This window comes from Mirounga leonina, unplaced genomic scaffold (assembly GCF_011800145.1).
Source record: "Mirounga leonina isolate KUSES-001 unplaced genomic scaffold, KU_Mleo_1.0 Mir_115, whole genome shotgun sequence".
Lineage (NCBI taxonomy): Eukaryota > Metazoa > Chordata > Mammalia > Carnivora > Phocidae > Mirounga > Mirounga leonina.
In genome coordinates, this window is record NW_023270268.1 from 88,544,719 (window position 1) to 88,564,529 (window position 19,811).

Below are 19,811 nucleotides of genomic sequence, written 5' to 3' on the forward strand. Positions count from 1 at the left end.
GGGATCTTCTAATGGAAGTCCAACATAACATATTCAAATCATTTTTTTTTCCTATTCAATCAGTTTCCTTTCCAAAAGCAGTACCAAGAGAAAGCTGGGATTCTTCAAGGGATAATACTTAAACTACAAACCCATTTTAAAAATGTACTATGTTTTATTAATTAGTAAACCATAATTATGAGATTTAGCCTAAGTATAAGTAGGAAAATGTCTTACTTCGTACCCTCAGGCATTTATTATTTAAATATAAAATTTTTTCTTCCTGAAGTTTACTGCAACACAATGATTACTCTGGGAATTAACATGAGGGCAGGGTTGTGACTTAATAGCTTCCAAACACCCATATTCTTAGTATTTAAAAGTAGACTGCATTCTTTTTTTTTTCTTGCTATAGCTTTTTTTAATTATTATGTTAATCACCATACATTACATCATTAGTTTTTGATGTAGTGTTCCATGATTCATTATTTGCATATAACACCCAGTGCTCCATTCAATACATGCCCTCCTTAATACCCATCACCAGGCTAACCCATCCCCCACCCCCCTCCCCTCTAGAAGCCTCAGTTTGTTTCTCAGAGTCCATAGTCTCTCATGGTTCATCTACCCCTCCGATGTCCCCCCCTTCATTTTTCCCTTCCTACTATCTTCTTTTTTTTTTTTTTTTTTAACACATAATGTATTGTTTGTTTCAGAGGTACAGAGTAGACTGCATTCTTTTATGCCTGATCTTTCTAGGATTACAACAGAAATATTAGGAGTAATCTTTATTATAGAGTGCCAATTTTCATGTAATCTTGTTACTTTTCTTTTTTATGAATTAAAAACAAAGGATATGATTCGTATTTCCTAAAACATATACTAAGAAACAAATACCAACCTATAAGTTCCATTCATATAACAAATATTTATTGAGTAGGTACTATATGCCAGGGACTATGGGAGACATTAGGAATACACAGTTCCTACCCTCAAGGACCATCAATCCAGAATTAAAAAAATTCAGATGAAAAGAGCAAACACAACACAAGTTGTGTCACCCACCACTTAACTAACTGGAAAACTATAGACAAACTTGCATTTCAGATATTCCTAACACACTTAGGCTTGTAACCAAACCCACAACACAGCATTGATAGTCCCTGTCAAGATTCTTAAAAGGTTGTCAGAAAACTGCTTCTGTCAGTAGATAAAATTCCTCTGAGGAGAAAAACCTAAATTTCTTCCTCCCAGAGTCATTGGACGTAATATCCAAACCAGTGGGCTAGCAAAAGAAACTGTCATGACTGCCCAATGAACAATGTCAGGCTTGACTAATTTGGATTTCAATCACTTAGGATAAGCAATCTCTCTTCTATCAACTACTACCTCTCCCCTCTTTTCTGTTTCTACTTTGGGTTCTTAATGCAGTTCCTTAAAACAACGACAACAACAACAACAGCAACAAAAAACCCACTCCAATCTCATCTGGACTATGCTAGTAGAAAAAGATATCTGTCCACATAAAGGCCGAGCTAGGGTTAGAATACCCTTAGAGTCCAGGCACGGTGGTGGTTGGGAAAACCAAGGAAAAATTGATGGGAACTGAGGAAATCAAGAGGTTACCATGTGCATGGGAAGATTCAGGAGCAACAGTAGTTTTATCAGGCCACAGATACATTTTTAGGCCATGATCCATTTTTCCTCACCTTTAACACTGAAAAAAAAAATATGTCTCTAGACAGCAGAAAACTCACAGGGAATCTGAGTAGTGACCTGCACATCCTTTCCTCAACAGCAACTGCTATAGGAAAAAGCCCAAATTAGAATCTGAGTAAGTCTGGGAAAACATTTATGTAGACACTGAGGAAAATAAACTCCCACTATGCCAATGCTTAGCAATTGTTTAGTCCCAGGATAACAGGATGCTGACCTCTTCTTCAGAACCTTGTGGGGTAATGACTGTGGGCCACCAGGAAGGCACTTTCTCAAAAAGTAATTAACAAAACCCAACACATATTTTATATCTACTTTCCAGCAAGATGTTTTCATAAAAGAGAAAAACATTTCGTATCGGGTTAACCACTCATATCTTATTTTAGTTATTTCCCAAACTTAAATCATCCAAGTACCATTTTCAGAATTATTTTTTTTTAAGATTTTATTTATTTATTTGAGAGAGAGAGAACAAGCGAGGGGAGGGAGAGAGGGAAAGAGAGAATCTCAAGCAGACTCCACACTGAGCTTAGAGCCTGACGCAGGGCTCAATCTCACTACCCTGAGATCATGGTCTGAGCCCAAATCAAGAGTCAGCTGCTTAATCCGACTGAGCCACCCAGACACCCCCATTTTCAGAAGTCATACCATATCTACATCTTACCTGTATTATTATTTACCTAATGAAGGTCTTTCAATTGACTTATTTTTTTGCCCTATCCTTAGCAAAAATATCTGTGAAATCAGTTTTGAGATGTTAGAGGTTTTTCTCCTAGAGATTTTTTTGTTGTTGTTTCATCCAAATATGTATGTGTTGGTTCCATGGTGTAGTGGTTAGCACATCTGCCTTACAAATATGTATGTGTTAAATTTTTTGGAAAATTTTTAAAAATGTTCATCTACTTATCACTCAGATTATCTTGCATGTGAAACACTACCTTGGTACATATTTTATTGAAAATGCTAGCTGAGATCTGTGGGAATTGGGAGCGGGGGGTTACAGGGAGAGAAAGCTATATTAATTGTGATGTGTAGGGTGGGAGCAAGATTGAGAGAAAAGGGAAGGACTTTGCACAGCCACAGGTTAACAGAAAGACACGTGAAAAACAGCTTGAAGAGGAAAAGGGGAAAGGGTACCAAAGACAATCAGAATTTATTTTGCAGCTTTGCCTATGCCCCTCACCGTACCAACAGCCTTCAATACTCCTATTACAGGTGCTTGTACTACACAGTATGTGTAAGACCTCAGGCTCCAGAGGAGATTATACCCACAACTAGGAACAGGGCCCCCAACACATGCACAAATGTGTCAATCCCCAACAGTTATGCAGCACCTCACAGCTTACAAACAATAAACTCCAAACAGTATAACCTCCATTTTACAGATGAGGAAACTGAAGGTCCCATTCTCAATGTCACATTGCAAATATATAGCAGAACTGGTGCTTAAACCTCAATTTCTTCTATCTCCACATCGCTGTGCTACATCGGTCTCCTAAAACCCACAAGGGGCAAGAACCTGGTGATACAGAAGCTATCTAGCTACTAATTTTGAAATAATAAAAGACCACCTCACATTTTCTTTAAAAGGCAGTATAACAGTTAACAGGATGGACTCTGGAACATACACCTGGGTTCAAAAACTGGCTCCACCCCTGTGCTAACTGTGAACTTGAGCACCTGTAAAATGTGGTCACTAATATTATGTATCTCATAGGATTGTTTTAAAAATATTAACAGTATCTACCTGATAGGGATACATAAAGAACCTGAAACATCACCTTGAAGAACAAAAATACAATATTGTTTATTATTATATTAACTGACTGCCCTCTATTTACCAGGCACTTTATACACTACCTCATTTAAGCCCTCCGATAACCTGTGAGAGAGATATTATCAGTTCTATTTTACCCTTGAGGAAATTCAAGCTCAGAAAAGTAATTTATTCAATTCCTACATCCGTAAGTGACAGATTTAAATGCAGGCCTAACTTTAACCACCCAGGGAGACACGGCCTCACAACATTTCCAAGCTTCCTACTCAAGTATATGGATACTTTGATAAGACCTATGCTTCTTTTAAACATCAATATAAAATATAGATTTTTTAAAACCAGTTCATACACACACACACACAAAATCACTAAACTGATATCATGGTTCTCAACATAGAAAATGCCCAGATGTCCCATTAACTTAGGTCATGGTCACATATCAGATTCAAATACTGAACTACCTTCAATAATGGAAAGTACAGGTACTATTTCAAGTACTGCCTAACTCCTTATAATCTCAGCACGTGAGCAAATTCAGACTTTAGAAAAGTAGTTGTTCCACCTGTTAGCTGGGATCACAACATCTCCCGTCTGGTGGCTGACTGATACTCTAGCCCCGGACTTTGCCTTGGCTGTATACGCATAGGAGGCACTGGTTCTCAAGCTCTCCAACCGCCCCAGCGGATGATCCAGGAAACTAAGGCGGAGAAAAGTCCAAAGCTGTTTTCGCTGGCAGAGAGATTCAAGTCAGCTGGAGCTCGGCCTCCTATTCCGGAGCCCTCTTCCACCTGCCGAGCCAATTGCTCAGGTCTCCTTTAAGCCACATCGCTTCCAAAGTGCCATTAACAGGGCCTTAAAAGGTTTCTGTTGGCGAACGCGGGCAAATCTCTGGGCTCAATGCCCATTAAATCCCCACGGAACGCGAAGTAAGCCACTGGTTCAAATCCCACCCTGCGTTTAAAAAATAGTAAATGCCACGTCAAGCTCTCGGGGCCAGCTCAGTAGCCTAGGTGGATTACCGTGTCTCTAACAACTGGGCTCCAGGGAATGCCCCCCACTGCTGGCAGCCCACAGCGACTGTCCCTCCCCCGGAACCCCCTGCTTAGCCTGCCCCATACCCAAGAGAGGTCAGCCGAGGGGCAACCGCCGCTCGCGCGGACCCACAGTCCCCTTCAAGTCGAAGGGGACGAAGCCCCCGCCATCCCACCTCTCCAGAGCTCCGCGGCTCCAACCACCGGGCTCCCGCCCCCACGGCACGCGCTGGGTTCCTGTCCTGGGGGAGGTCTGTAGTCCCGAGGGTGAGGGCCGTGGCGGCTAGCAGGAGGAGCGAGGGGAACGCCTACCAGGGGTTCGAGCGACCCTAACAGGGGAGGAACGAGAACTCCGAAAGATCAGGTCATACCTGCCGAGCCGGGACCCGCCGCTCCGAGTGACGCGACCCGCAATGCATTGTGGGGCCAGGGAGTGGCCTTTCTGCGGGGCAGCCCCGCGTTCAACGTGGCTGGCGTCCGACGGGATCAAGCTCCGCCCCCGTTTCTTTGGCTCACCCGGGCCAATCAGGTTCTGTGGGAAGGACACACTGACCCGCCCCCTCCTGGGGCCCGATGTAGTCCCGCCCCCATCCAGGAAAGATTGGCAGCTTTTCACGCACCTGCGCCAAGAGGTTGCAAAGTCCTCTGGTGACACAGACAGCTAATGCTGTCTCTCACAAATAAAGCTAATCTCTTCTGCCTGCCGCTTGTGTCTGGAGGCAGTGTGTCTCTCACGCGGCCCTACAGCAAACACTTACCCAAGCAGCATGGGGGAAAAGCCCCCTCTGAGTGAGCAAGAAAAGGACTTGCCCCATCTATCACCACACAAGAGGAAGCACCTAACCTTGGCAGAGAAATGGCAGATGCAGACCCTGCGGCCCCTTCCAACCTTTGCATGGGTCATGCATTGTTAAATAAGCACTTAATGACTGTGTACCACGTGCAAAGCACGGTGTTAGGCATTGGGTTACAGGAACAAACATAACCACTGGATGGAATCTAAAGTGCAATAAGAGCAAGAGACGTTAAAGCATAAATCATTACATAATTATAAATTGTCATCAGTACTATGAAGGAAAATTAGTAGGTATGATGATGGATTAATTCTGGACTATCAGGGAAGATGTCTTTGAAGAAGTGCCTTTTAAGTTCCAGGCATATGAAAAAGCCTAAAAGAATGTTTCAAGCCAAGAGAACATTAAGTGTTAGGTTGTTGGGGGCATGAAAGAACTTGGTGTGTTCTAGGAACTGAAAGGAAGTCAGTGTGGTTGAAATGTAGGGAGCGAGCTTGGGCGGAGATGAGACAGAAGCCAGACCATGCAGGCTCTTATTGGCCACATAATAGATTTTAGATTGTATTTTGGAATGTATCCTAAGGTTAATGGGCAGCTAATAGAGAATGTTAAATAGGATCTGACTTACATATTTAAAAGCTCACTCAGGCTATTTGTGGGAAATAGTTTAGAAGAGGACAGGAAGGGTTGCTGAAAGGCCAGGTTGGAGGCAGTTATATTAGTCAACGCCAGAGATGATGGTGGCTTGAACTAGGGTAATGGCAGTAGAGACAGTGAGAGTTGGATAATTTCAGGACATGTATAAATGAGAGGTGGAATCCAAGGGACTTAATAATGGATTGGTTTTCTGGGAAGAGAAAAGAAAAGAGCATTAAGAATGACTCCTTAAGGCGGGGGCAGCAGCGCGGCAGGCGGGGGCTGAGACCCAGACTGCCAAGCAGTGGGCACCTGGGAGGCCCAGAGCGGGGCGAGCGCCATGAGCCGCAAATGCTACGTGGTCATGGTGGGGGGCAGCATCTCAGGCATGGCAGCGGCCAAGCTTCTGCATGACTCTGGCCTGAATGTGATTGTTCTGGAAGCCCGAGACTGGATGGGAGGCAGGACTTACACCATCAGGAACCAAAAGATTAAATATGTGGACCTTGGAAGATCTTATGTTGGGCCAACTCAGAATCGTATCTTAAGATTAGCCAAGGAGCTAGGACTGGAGACCTACAAAGTGAATGAGCTAGAGCATCTCATCCACCACGTAAAGGTGGAAATGAGCAGTACAGAGACATACTCCTCACTGGTAGAAATCATCCCTTTAGAAGACAGAAGTAACTAGCAGCAGTCAACTTAGATTTACATTAACAATGTTGATACCTTTATATTATTTGTGAGTGATAATATCAAGAAGGACAAAAAGCAGACTGTACATTATGAGTCATTTAATAAAACAGGAAATAAACATCTGTCTAATTTGGTAAAAAAAAAAAAAAAGAATGACTCCTTAAGTAACTAGATGGATTAAGAAGCCATTTACTGATTCAGGGAATGTAAAAAGAGGAGCAAATGGTTTTGGATATGAGTTTGAGATGCTTACAAACAGAGGGGTCAAACAGATTTGAATGTGGAAGTCTGGAGTTCAGAAGAAATGTCTGGACTAATTATATAAATTTGGTGGTTACTGAAGTGGGTTAACCCAGCAATTCTACTCCTAGGTATATATGCAGTAGAAACATATCCATGTGTTCACCAAAAGACATATATAAGAATGTTAATAGGATGGGGGTGCCTGGGTGGCTCAGTCGTTACGTGTCTGCCTTCGGCTCAGGTCATGGTCCCAGGGTCCTGGGATCGAGCCCCGCATCGGGTCCCTGCTCCGCAGGAAGCCTGCTTCTCCCTCTCCTGCTCCCCCTGCTTGTGTTCCCTCTCTCGCTGTGTCTCTCTGTCATATAAATAAATAAAATCTTTAAAAAAAAAAAAGAATGTTAATAGGATGAATAAGTTTAGAATATTCACATAGTAGAATGGCATACAGGAAAGAGAATGAACAATTTACCAGTATGCACAAAACATGGATGAATTTCACAGTCATAAAATTGAGTGAAATAAGCCAGATACGAAAATCATATATTATATGATTTTACTTTTATAATATTAAAAATAGACAAAAATAATATATGGTAATAGAAGTTGGGATATTCGTTATCCTTAAACAGTATTAATGTTTAAAAAGGGCCACTAGGGGGCTCCTGGAGTTCTAATACTGTTGTTCTTGATCTGGGTGTTGATTACACCAGTGTGTTCAATTAATGACAATTCATCAAGCTGTACACTTAAGATTTATGCAATTTTCCAGTATGTATTTTATTATTCAGTAGAAATTTTACATTTTAAAAATGTTATGGGTGATCTAGCCATGAATAAGTTACTGGTACCAGACTAACCTTCCTATAACAAACAATAGAAAACTGGACCAAATCTATGAAAGAAGTGTTTTCAAACATTGGACAATAGGCATACTGGAAAAAAAGGAAAACAAATAAAATGAGCCCAAAGGTTTCCCCAGATTTCTTTCTGGAGGTATTTACCTAAGCACAGGATAGAAAAAAGCCAAACAGATTATATTACTCCTCCTAAATGAGAGAGAAATTGGAATTAGGAGACATTGAGGCAAATGAAATTTGCAGGGCAGAATACCAGAGAAAGAGCCCCAGAAATATGCATAAGGGTCTCCATGAATCTTTGGTGTAGGTTTAAGGATAGACTTCATGAGGCTAGTTAAGTAACAACTACTGGGGGAACTGTAAGCTGAACAACTACTAGAGCTTGAATAAAGTTTGGAAACATTCAAGTTCCGACCAATTGGAATGAAGACACCTTATTGAACACCTGGGGCATTTGGTAGGGAGTCCTCACAAAGGCCACACTTTAGAAATAAGGCTAGGGGTGCCTGGGTGGCTCAGACATTAAATGTCTGCCTTCGGCTCAGGTCATGATCCCAGGGTCCTGGGATCGAACCCTGCATTGGACTCCCTGCTCTGCGGGAAGCCTGCTTCTCCCTCTCCCACTCCCCCTGCTTGTGTTCCCTCTCTTGTTGTGTCTCTCTCTGTCAAATAAATAAAATCTTAAAAAAGAAAGAAAGAAAGAAAGAAAGAAAGCAAGCTAAACTAACCCAAGAGTAAAGCCTATTCTCTCCACTCAAACAAAGCGGAAAAAAGCTTATCTGCGAGTAATTAACTGCTTGCTTGAATGAAACTTAACAATCTTTAAATAAAGACGAAATCCAGGTGCCAAACCAGTAATACCCACAATGTCCATTATCCAATAAAAAAAAAAAAAGTTACTGAATATGTGAAGAAGTAGGAAAATGTGAACCATGAACAGAAGAAAAATCAGTCAATAGAAGCAGACCCAGAAATGGTGAAGATGATGAAATTAACAGATAGGAACTTTATTTTTTTTAAGATTTATTTATTTATTTATTTTACAGAGAGAGAGAGAGAGAGTGAAAGCATGTGGCAGGGAGGGGCAGAGAGACAGGGAGAGAGAGAGAGAGCCCCAAGCTGATTCCCCACCTAGTGTGGAACCCCACATGGAGCTCCATGCAGGGCTCGACATGGGGCTCAACCCATGACCCTGAGATTACAACCTGAGCAGAAATCAAGAGTCAGACATTCAATCAACTGAGCCACCCAAGTGCCCCAGCAGATAGGAACTTTAAGGCAGCTATAATAAATGTGGTCAAGAATTTAAAGAAAAACATAAATGTAATTAAAGGAACTATAAAAAGAATCAGATAAAACTTCTAGAGTAGTAAAATATAATATCCCAAATGAAAATTTCATTGGATGGGTTTAAATACACTTTAGACATTGCAGAAGAAAAGATCTGTGAATGAGAAAACAGTATGAAAAAATGAACTATGGGGCACCTGGCTGGCTCAGTTGGTTAAGCATCTGACTTCAGCTTAGGTCATGACCTTAGGGTCCTGGTATCAAGCCCTGCTTAGGGCTCCCCACTCAGTGGGGAGTCTGCTTGCCCCTCTCCCTCTGCCCATCCCCTTGCTCCTGCATGCTCGCTCTCTCTCATATAAATAAAATCTTAAAAAAAAAAAAAAAAAGAACAAACTACACCAAACTACAGGGAGAAGTAAAGTTAAAAATAAAATGAACAGAGACTTGGTAACCGGTATAACAATAGTTATCTAATACATGTGTAACCAAGAGATCCAGAAAGACAGGAGAGGAGATTTTTTAAAAAATGAAGAAATAATAGCCAAAAGTTTTCTAAGTTTTACAAAAAACATAAAACATAGGTCCAAGAAAGAAAACCAACCCAAAAAAGGATAAACACAAAGAAATCCTTACCAAGGCACACTACATTCAAACTGCTAAAAATATTTGAAATGGTCAGAGAAAAAGCCACATAGTATACAGGGAACAAAGAAAAGAATTACTACTGAGTTAACATCAGAAAGAATGTAAGCCAGAATATAATAGAATACAATCTTTAAAGTCCTAAAAGAAAAAGCTCTGTCAATCTAGAACTTTATATCCAGCAAAAACTCTTGCAAAAAATGAAGGTGAAATAAAGGCATTTTCAGACAAACAAAAGATGAGAAAACTTGTTACTAGCATATCTGAATTATAATAAATGCTAAGGAAAGTTCTTCAGATTAAACAAAAATTATTCTAGATGGAAATATGAATTCACACAAAAGAAACAAAAACTGTCAGAAATGGCGAATATGTAAGTTAATATAAAGATTTTTTCTTTTACAATTTTCTCTAAAATATAAATAACCATTTACATCAAAAACAGTAACAATGTTTTGTGAAGTTTAAAACAAATGAAGAAGTAAAATACACATTAACAATATAAAGAAAGGGTGATAAACTTATAACTAGAGATAAACTGTTATGAGATTCTTACACCACACTTGAAGTGGTATAATTTGAAGGTAGAATGTGATAAATTAAAGATATGTATTGTAAGACAAATGACTAAAAGGAAAAAAAGAGGTATTTAAAATCTAATTAGCCAATATAAGAATTAAAATCAGAATGCTATAAAATACTCAATCCAAAAGAAAGCAAGAAAAAAGGAACAAAGAACAGATAGACAAATAAAAACCGAATAGCCTGTATGAATAATTTACACAAAACACATATTGATAATTACATTAAATGAAAATCGTCTAAATTCTGCTTTAAAAGACAAATTGTCTTGGGGCGCCTGGGTGGCTCAGTCATTAAGCATCTGCCTTCGGCTTGGGTCATGATCCCAGGGTCCTGAGATGAAGCCCTGCATCGGGCTCCCTGCTCGGTGGGGAGTCTGCTTCTCCCTCTCCCTCTCCCCCTGCTTGTGTTCCCTCTCTCGCTGTGTCTCTCTCTGTCAAATCAATCAATCAATCAATCAATCAATCAATCTTTAAAAGACAAATTGTCTTACTGGATTTGAAAAATTACTCAAGACCCAACTATATGCTATCTATAAGAAATTAACCTTAAATATAATGACATAGATCAGTTAAAAGTGAAAAGATGAAAAAAGAAAAACCCAATCACTAATCCAAAAAAAAGGTGAAGTCGTTGTATTAATATCAAAGTGAACTTCAGAACAAGGAATATTATCAAGGCTAAAGAGGGATATTTCATAATGACAAAAGAGCTATTTCACCAAAACAGGCATACATCTTAATAGAAGTGTATCTAATAACAGAATTTCAAACTACACAAAGCAAAAATAGATATAACTGAAAGGAGAAATAGACAACTCCACAATTATAGTTGGAGATTTCAACACTTTCTCTTAGGAAGTGATAGAACAAGTAGACAAAAGTCCGTAAGGTAACAGAAGACATGAACTAGCAACCAACTTGACACAACTGACATTTATAGAACATTCCACCGAACAGCAGAATACACATTCTTTCCTAGTGCACATGCAGTATTCACCAAGACAGACCATATGTTGGGCCATAAAAATAATTAAAAAAAAAACCCATTATGTAAAGCAAAAGAAACCAGACACTAAAGAGTACATTCTGGGGGTGCCTGGGTGGCTCAGTCAATAAGCATCTGCCTTCGGCTCAGGTCATGATCGCAGGGTTCTGGGATTGAGCCCCGCATCGGGCTCCCTGCTCGGCGGGAAGCCTCTCCCTCTCCCACTCCCCCTGCTTGTGTTCCCTCTCTAGCTGTCTCTCTCTCTGTGTCAAATAAATAAAATCTTTAAAAAAAAAAAAGAAGTACATTCTGTATTTTTCCATTTAAATGAAGTTCTAAAGAAATACAACTAATCTGTAGTGAAAAGAAAAATCATAAAATGGTTGCCTCTAGTGGTTGAGTTGACTAGAAAGGGGCATGAGGGAATTTTCTGGGGTCGGTGATAATGTTCTGTATCTTGATAGGGGTTTGGGTTGCACAGTGCATTTTTCAGAACTCATTAAATGGTACACGTGAGATTTTTACATTTCATTGTATGTAAATTTACCTCAAAAGTGACAAATAGCATATAAATATTGAAGTCTAATTAGCAATTCTGAAACTACTTTCTGTATTTTCTAGGCTTAAGCAAATGAGTAACTACATTGAGGATAATGGAAGCCAGTTTCTCCTGACAGGGAAGGTAGTTAAAAATAAAGGAGTTATCTAAAAATAAGGGAGTTACTTTAAAAAAAGGGAGTTACTTGAAAATAAGGAAGTTACCTAAAAATAACAAACATAGTGCCATTTCCACCGAAAGGAACCAGAGATTTTAGGGGGAAAGTTGATCTCAGGCCTGGGACACAGAAAGAATAATATGAGCCTGGACCATCTTGTGTCAGAAAGCAAAGAAGTACCAAAGAGTGACAGGACATAGGAGCCAGCTTGAAGGAATGCCCACGGATTCAGTCTGGGACAATATGAACATCAAATCAGTGATTGTAATGTTTTATACATTTATACTTTTATTTATACTGGAATAAAAGTAATGAGTTAAACAAATAATCCATAGTCCATACACATAAATGTAAATAATAAGTAAGTAAATAAATTAAAAAGTAAAGTGGGAAAGCTTTTCCTTATAGTAGAATGCCAAGTAGAAATACAAAAGGAATGATGGAATTAAAAAACCATTAATAGATGCCAATGCCAACATTAGTAGTCAAAAATTTAATGAGGAACAGGATATTTATCTATTCTCAAAACATCTTCCCAAATTGCCTCTTAAACAAAGGAAACACCAGGAACTTTACAGTGAAGAAGCCTGGCAGACAATGGTAATGGCAATGCTAATGCAATAAGCTAAAAGTCAATAAAAATCTACCCAAAGGCTCTGGGAGGATCACAAAGGGATGACGAACTGAGCTGGAGAGAAAAAAAAATTGTACAAAAGGAGGTGATGTTTGAGGAGACGTAAGGAAGAAGAAGTTTATCAGGCAAACTGTGGTGGAGCATGGAGAAGGGAATCTATATTTATAAAGACATGTACGTGTGGAACAGCATTAATGATATAGGGAACTGCAAGTGGTCTCCTAGTGCTAAAGTGTGGATGAAAATGAAGGGAAAAGAAAGGCCAGACTCCAAAGAGCTAATATGCCAAACTACCAAGTTTGACTTTTATCATGCAGGCAATAGGAAAGCAGGGAAGGATTTTAGATAGAGAAATAGTAAATACACATATTCTTAAAAAGAAAAAGAAAGAAAGAAAGAAAGAAAGAAAGAAAGAAAGAAAGAAAAGAAAGAAAGAAAAAAAAGAAAGGAAGGAAGGAAGGAAGAAAGGAAGGAAGGAAAGGAAAGAAACCTTAGTGTTTTTAAAACAGATGTATTCTATTTTGGCTCAGTGGTTAAGCATGGCTTAGTCGGTTAAGCGTCTTCCTTTGGCTCAGGTCATGATCCCGGGGTCCTGGGATGGAGCCCCACATCGGGCTCCCTGCTCAGTGGGGTGCCTGTGTCTCCTTCTCCCTCTGCCATTCCCTCCAGCCCTGCTTGTGCTCTCTGGCTCTCTCTAGCTCTCTGTCAAATAAGTAAATAAAATCTTTTAAAAATAAAATAAACTTATTCTCTAATTATAAAAAAGTTCAACAATAAAATAGCTGTAAGAAAATAAAGATGGATTTGGTTTTGGGATAAAGAAGCATTTCTATGCACAAAAGTAATGAGGAAACCACAAAGAGAAAGATTAGTAGACCACATTAAAATATAAAGTGTACATGAAAATAAATAAATGAGAAGTCAGACAAGAAACTGAGTGACATATACACCACATATGACAAAGAATGTTGACGTATCAGTAAGAGAATTAGGAACATGCCCATTACAAACAGGCAAGGGCACGTTAAAGGTAATTCACAAAGAACTATGAGGGGCCAACAAACATTTAAATGGTAATTAAATCCTACTTTTCTAGTAGGAGCTGTATTTCAGAGTAAGCAAGTAGTCCCAGTCGATGAGAGAAAGCTCTACTTAATAGAATAATGAAAATAGATATAACAGAAGGGATGAAAGAATTATAAAATCATTTTCAACTCAAACGAAAATACTAATTTAGGCAGAAATTAACTTGGTGGTAAAGTCAGTAGGTGAATGATGGATGGACAGAGGACATTCTTCTGATGCCAATGTACACCACACAGATTACTGTTCAGTTGCAAAGGGGAAAACCCACCTGTACAATGAAAACGAAAGGTTGCTCCACTCTACTCCAGGGGGCAATCTGAACATCCCCAAGGGACTCTTAAGATGTTATGGCTCAGTCCCCTGATGTGATGCAGTAAGAAGTACACATAACCTGTGATAGATTCTTTCCAAAAAAAATGTTTAGCTTGAATCTATCATATCTTTAGAGCTAGCTCCCCATTTACAAAAAAAAACACATAAAATTTTAATTTTTAGACATATATAAAGTAAAAAAGGAAAAGTCATCACTTCACCTTTTTAAAATAATCTTCCTCTTACTATTTTAGTGGGTATCTTCCACATGAACTTTTTTTTTAAATGAGATCATATTCTACATATTGTTCTGCAACTTGTCTTTATGACAATATTTCATGGACAGTCCTTCTTTGTACCCCATCTGTCAGTATCTGTGGATTTGCTTCATTTCTTTTCACAGTGGAAGATGGTAATATGGATGTGCGGTAAATTATTGAATCATTTTCTATTAATGGATGATCAGGTTCCCTTTTCATGCCATTACAAATATTGCTGTCACAAACACCATCATCTTTACATCTTTGTACAGTGTGTGTATTTAAGTAGGACAGATCCTTTGAAGTAGAATTTCCTGGTCCAAGGGCATGCAGGTTTAAAATTTTTAGAGCTATTGCCAAATTGCTCTCAAAAATCCTCTACTGTCTTGTATTACCATCATCAGTGTGTGCATTTCCCCACAACCTCAACCAAAGCTGGATTTGTATCATCAGACTGTTTGATTTGTTTCCAATTTGAATAGTGGGGAAAAAAAGGTCACCTTATTGTTAAGCTTGCAATGTTGATATGATTAGTGAGGATGGCAATTGTTTTATATGTTCCTTGGACAAATGCATTTCATCTTTTATAAACTGCCCATTCATCTGTCTCTTTGCCAAAACAATGTATGAGTAACTATTAATTTGATGAAACCCTAGAAGTAAAGTAGCTTCTTCAAATATCACAAACTCTGTTAACCAAAGATAAAATGTTTCCCAGACTCTTGTTTTTAATGTTTGCCCATTTGGATCCAAAAGTCCAAAAATCTTTTCGATGTTCTCCCTTTTAAAAAATAGACTCTCATGCTATACTTTCCAGATAGTTATATTATCATAATCTTCCAGGTGGAGAACCAGAGCCCAAAAGTGTTGTACTTATTTAGCGTCACAAAGTGATTTGGTGGCAGACATGCATCTCAAATCCACCATTCCATCTTATTTTTCAATTATGTGCCCCACACTTTCCTTCTCCAATTCACTCCCCACCAGTCTCATTTACTTGAATAAAGAGCCAGTTAGTATTCGTAGGTTTTATTCAACACATAAATATGTGAGTTCATGAGAGAATGAAATGATCACACATAAGCTATAAATTATTTCTTGTTCCTGTTTACAAATAATGTTTTAATTACTGTATACTTCTTGGCTATAGGAAAAATGACTTGGAAATAATTTTCCCTCCAACCAAAATTCCGTAAGATATATATTTTAGTATGGTGGTGCTTGCACAGAGAAACCTCAATGTGACCTTGCTGCTGTGGTTTTAAGAAAAAAAAATTCGGTAAGCTGCAAGGAAAGGACTTTAAACTTTTATTACAGGAGAGGGTTTTAGGTGGGGGAAGTTCTCCAAATCCAAAATACAGTTTCCTTAACTGCTATAAATATATCCGTCATTTCTTCACCGCCCCCATACAGCGATGACCTTGTAGGATAGATGGAGTGAAGAGAAAAGCCTGTATCAGAATGAGGAGTTGACTGTGTGGCATTAACAATACCTCCTCTTTAACCATTTACTGGGGACTAGGAAATGTCGCTATTAACACTGATAAAAATGATTTAAAATAACTATTACCATTTGTTTATTATGTGCTAATTACTTTGCACTCATCTCATTTAGTTTTTCTAGCAACTCTGTGCCTTAACTATTGCAATTTTTATTATGTTGTAGGACTAAGCCTCAGAAAACTTGGCCATGTTCCCATAGTTAGTGAATACGAGAGCCAGTATTCCAATCCAGGCCTGCTGACTCCCATGCTGGTTCTTTTCACTGTGAAGCCTTGCTGCCACGTGCAGGGGTGGTTCTGTAGGGTGCTGGCCGACTGGCTGTTTTGGGCTTGCCCTCTCAGGACACTTCACATGTCACAGGGATCCAGCCACGTCTGGGTTTTCCTCTCAGCTGTGCAAGTTCAGGAAGCCAACATTATGAGTTGGTTCATACTGGAGCGAAGTACTGGGCCATGAGCATCGTGAGCGAAAAGATCTAGCCGGACACTAGGAGAATATGAATAAGGACAAAATCCACAGGTCCGTGGAGGGAGGAGGAGAGAAAAACCAGGGAGGCCACCAAGACTGGAGACAGGGATACAAAAGCAAGACAAGACAAGAGGAGATGTCCAGTCCATGCCAAAGATCATAGCGGTCTATTGAGAGCCACATAACGGTGTGGTCAAAGTTCTCCCCTGGCTGGACAAATGGCAGCCAGGGACAGAAAGGCCTGTAGGAGCTTTGGCTTCTCTCACTTGGGAAGAATCCAGACTGTGCAAATCTGGAAGCTAGCTGTGAGTGAAAGGCAAACTGTGGGCTGGGGCTGCAGGGACAGAGGGCAGGCCCAGCTTTTTGAGGTGCATCAATGGACCCAGTGAGGAGCCATATTAGAAACTAAGTTGTAGGTTACTTTGCCTGGCATATCCAACTTACCTTTCTAACCTAAGTTTCTGACTCACATTCCTGGGAGGATTAGTCTATCAATGACACGATCCATTCCCACTTAGCCACAGCCAATGGAACCATCTGACCAAAGGAGCTGGCCAGCAACCAGTCAGCCTCTGAATCTGATCTAAGAAACATAGTGAGTTGGTCAGACACCATGGGCATGAAGCTGAAATGCCATGTAGAGGGCAGGCCAGCAATACTATGAAGGGCCACATGTGACCCAAATTACAGGGGAGAAAATAATAGAACATAGCAAGGAAAGCCCAAGAGAAAGGAACAAGACTGTGAATTCCCAGTCTAGAGATGGAGGCAGATAACTCATTTTATGGTTTCCAATGAGGATAGGTGATTTCCTATAATTAAATGTCTGTGAGGTTCCCCTCAGTCTTGATTTTTTTAAAAAAATCTCTTTTTATGAGTTTCTTAGAGTGGACTTCTTACCAACAATTTCTGACTCAACATGGATTTATGAATAAGAACAACATTGTGGTACAGCATAGGGAATAGTCAATGGTATTGTAATAGTATTATATAGTGACAGATGGGAGCTACACTTGTGGCCAGCATAGCAAAACATGAACTTGTGGAATAGCTATGTTGTACACCTGAAACTAATGTAACACTGTGTGTCAGAATTTTTTAATGAAGAAAATGACTACACACACACACACACACACATACTGCATGCATGGAAGACACAATTCTATTTTTTATTAGAGATTTATTTATTTATCTTAGAGAGAGAGCGCACAAGTAGGGGGAGGGGCAGAGGGAGAGAGATGAGAATCCTCAAGCAGAATACCTACTGAGTGTGGAGCTCAAGGTGGGGACTCTGAGATCATGACCTGAGCTGAAATCAAGAGTCAGTCACTTACTGACTGAGCCACCCAGGCACCCCGACATAATTCTGTTTTTAAAAAAAGAATGCCATTGTCTTCATGAACAATGGGATAATCCTTTCCAACAAGAATTTTTATGTCCATATACATGGAAAATGGAATTAGTAATCAGAATGTGGCTTTTTGATCAGAATGCCAGAGCCCAGAGTGTTGGGTCAAGCAATTTTTGAGCATCTACAAAGGGATCCTTGGATGTTACACAGAATTATATCATTTAATTCTCACAACCTTATTATTTAGTTATAGAAAGAATCTGAAGCTCCAAGAGGTTAACTAAACTTCTCAAGATCACAAAACTAAGAAGAAATACAGCGGGAATCAAAGTCAGGCCACTTTTCCTTGTGGGTACCCTGTCGTCTAAAGACTAAAACACTAGCAGCCACCCATTACAATCCCATCCTCCTTGGGCAATATAATGGTTAATATTATGTGTCAACTTGGCTGGGCCACAGTGTTTGGTGGTTGGTCAAACATTATTCTGGATGTTTTTGAGATGATGTTTCTTGGATGAGATTTCATTTAAATCTGTGGACTTGTGGCACCTGAGTGACTCAGTTGGTTAAGCATCTGCCTTCGGCTCAGGTCATGATCCCTGGGATCAAGCCCTGCGTCAGGTTCCCTGCTCAGTGGGGAGTCTACTTCTCCGTCTCCCTCTGCTCCCCACCCCCCCAACTCATGCTCGCTTGCTTGCTCTCTCTCTCTCAAACAAATCAATAAAATCTTTAAATAAATAAATCTGTGGACTTTGAGATAAGCAGCTTGTCCTGCATATGTGAGACTCATGCAGATACCACAAGGTCTAAACAGAGCAAAGACACACACACACACACACACACACACATCCTATTGGTTCTGCATCTCTGGACACCCCTGACTAATACAGGCAACGATAGATAGTTAATATTAGATTCTCTTTTTAGTCTGGATAAGTTAGGGCCATTACTTCTAACGTCTTGGATTCCTAGGAAAGCACACAAAACCACGAAACAGAATATGGTATAAAAACTCCCCTCCCTTGTATATTATTAAATCCCATTAGATTCCATTTTAGAGAGTGACTTTCCTGACCTTGTCTTCAGATTCCAGCTTAGCTCAGTGTTTCAAATAGTGGAAATATATAAATTCACCAGGATATTACTTGTCATACTTTAACACTAGCAATAATAAGTACTGATTCTGGACCTATATTCTTCGGCGCAATCACAAATCTCCGTAACCTCTATCCACACACAAATGTCACTGATACCTGCAAGTGCCAGAGAGATGTTAATCTGAAGACTTTTATTGGCTGTAATTTGTTTGAAGATGGTGAACTGAATCACAGTCAAGCTCAAGGTGTTTTTCAATACTCTCCATTGATATACAAAACTACTGGAAAGGTACAGGGACGGTGAGTCAAAACTGAAACCTCAGATCATTTAGTCAATGACACATGTTCTATTTTGAAACACTTTCCTCATTTCAGGCAACCAATAACTGTTTGGGTGGGGAGAGTGAAGAGCAGATGGACAGGACTTATTAAAATTGTATTGTGAGGGGCGCCTGGGTGGCTCAGTTGGTTAAGCGACTGCCTTCGGCTCAGGTCATGATCCTGGAGTCCCGGGATCGAGTCCCACATCAGGCTCCCTGCTCGGCAGGGGGTCTGCTTCTCCCTCTGACCCTCCTTCCTCTCATGCTCTCTGTCTCTCATTCTCTCATTCTCTCTCTCAAATAAATAAAAATAAAATCTTAAAAAAAAAATTGTATTGTGAACCTTGCACTAAATGGCAATGATACTATTTAGACTATGAGAATGTCCATGTTTTAATAAAATAAAATTCATCATAATAAAAAATTATAGTTAAAAATTATATAAATCCTGTTAAATTATACATTTAAAATCATAAATATTATCTTAAAATTATATAAAAATATATCCCATATGTTTTGAAACAAAAGGCATACTTATAAATAACCCATGGCTTAAAGGAAAAATTGTAACAGAAATTATGACTGTTAAAATTGTACAACAATGAAAACACTACATATGACAACGTAAGAGATAAAAATAGAACTAGAAGCAAAACTATGCCCTAATGACTGCTTACATTATAAACAAGAAGGGTAGGAAATTCATGAGCAAGGTGTTCAATTCAAGAAGCTAGAAAAAGAGTCATAGAACAAACACACAAAAAAAGAAGGAAGAGAATGTGAAGTTAAACCAGAAATTACTGAAAATAGAAAACAAAGAATGACTAACAAAAC

At 39.4% G+C, this 19,811-nt stretch overlaps 1 protein-coding gene across 3 annotated transcripts in view; it reads right to left on the reverse strand.

The window, feature by feature from the left end:
• SEC22A (SEC22 homolog A, vesicle trafficking protein) overlaps positions 1-4,967 on the reverse strand; it is a 75,202-nt gene extending 70,235 nt beyond the window's left edge. The window contains exon 1 of one of the 3 annotated variants that reach the window (XM_035000011.1): positions 4,875-4,967. The gene's annotated coding sequence lies outside the window, so the exon portion shown is untranslated. Of the gene's footprint in view, positions 1-1,688; positions 1,710-4,034; positions 4,467-4,874 lie in introns of those variants that run through there. The other 2 variants (XM_035000012.1, XM_035000013.1) reach the window with 2 other exon arrangements.
• Positions 4,968-19,811: the final 14,844 nt, after the last annotated feature.